At 40.3% G+C, this 1,619-nt stretch overlaps 1 pseudogene; it reads left to right on the top strand.

Moving 5' to 3' along the window:
- The first annotated feature begins 666 nt into the window (after positions 1-666).
- Positions 667-1,333, top strand: LOC133261065 (olfactory receptor 5W2-like; annotated as a pseudogene).
- Positions 1,334-1,619: the final 286 nt, after the last annotated feature.

The raw sequence follows: 1,619 nt of genomic DNA, 5'->3' as shown, positions 1-1,619 counted from the left end.
TCCCCTTCCCCTCCTGCCTTTAATCTATCCCAGCAACAGAGTCTTTTCCAATGAGTCAGTTCTTCGCATCAGGTGGCCAAAGTATTGGAGCTTCACTTCAGCATCATTTCTTTCAATGAATATTCAGGACTGATTTCCTTTAGGATTGACTGGTTGGATCTCCTTGCTGTCCAAGGAACTCTCAAGAATCTTCTCCAACACCACAGTTCAAAAGTATCAATTCTTTGGTGCTCAGCTTTCTTTTTGTCCAACTCTCATATCCATACGTGACTACTGGAAAAACCATAGCTTTGACTAGATGGACCTTTGTTGACAAAGTAATGTCTCTGCTTTTTAACGTGGTGTCTAGGTTGGTCATAGCTTTTCTTCCAAGGAGCAAGTGTCTTTTAATTTCATGACTGCAGTCACTGTCCACAGTGATTTTGGAGCCCAAGAAAATAAACTCTGTCACCATTTCCATTCTTTCCCCATCTATTTGCTATAAAGTGTTGGGATAGAATGCCATGATCTTAGTTTTTTGAATGTTGAATTTTAAGCCAAGTTTTTTACTCTCCTCTTTCACTTTCAAGAGGCTTTTTAGTTCTTCTCCGCTTTCTGCTATAAGGGTGGTGTTATCTGCATATCTGAGGTTATTGATATTTCTCCCTATTTGCCAAGAACAAGTCGATGTCTTCCCATGGTTGTGCTCTGCAATTCTTGGTCTTCTGTATCTTTGCCGATTCTGAGTGTCTCCTGCTGGCAGTGATGACCTATGACCAGTACAAGGTTGTCAAGCAGCCCCTTGCTCTATGCAGTCAGCATGTCCAGCAGGGTGTGCTCCCTGCTCATGCCTGGGGTTTTCCTGGTGGGAATACCAGTTTCTCAGATACACACACCATTAGCATTCCATTTATGTTTCTGTGGGTCAAATGTGATTGACCATTTTTTTCTGTGATTTACCTCTGTTTTATTTTTTTTCCCCTGTCCTGCTCAGATATACAGGTCAATGAGTTAATGATGGTCATGCTTTGGGTTTTATTGAACTTAGTACTCTTTCAGGGGTCCTTGCTCTTATTTTTATATCATCCTTTCAGTCTTGAAGATCCACTCTGCTGAAGGGAGAGTCAAAGCTTTTACCACCTGCACCTTCCACTTAACTGCAGTGTCAATCTTCCAGGGAATGCTACTTTTTACGTGTTTCAGGCCAAGTTCATCCTACTCTCTAGATGAAGACAAAATGACCTCTTTGTTTTACACTCTTGTGATTCCCCTGCTAAGCCCTCTGATATTTAGCCTATGGAACAAGTATGTAAAAGAGGCCTTAGTAAAACTGAAAGCTAAGCTATATTTTTAAATATTTGTACTATGCATATGTGGCTTGGCTACAACCACACACATATAGTAATTTTTTAATTAAAATTTTATGGCATGACACATGAGAAACAATTTTATCAAGTTCCTAAGTGAATAATTATTTGTATTAAACTCCACTGTTAAGAATGAAAGAGGAAATGGCAACCCACTCCAGTATTCTTGCCCGGAAAATCCCTGTAGAGAGAAGAGCCTGGTGAGCTACAATCCATGGGGTTGCAAAGAGTCAGACATGACTGAGTGACTAAGAACAGCTTCACTGTTAAGAA

This window comes from Bos javanicus, chromosome 15, assembly GCF_032452875.1.
Source record: "Bos javanicus breed banteng chromosome 15, ARS-OSU_banteng_1.0, whole genome shotgun sequence".
NCBI lineage: Eukaryota > Metazoa > Chordata > Mammalia > Artiodactyla > Bovidae > Bos > Bos javanicus.
This window is presented reverse-complemented; position numbering and strand designations above follow the sequence as displayed.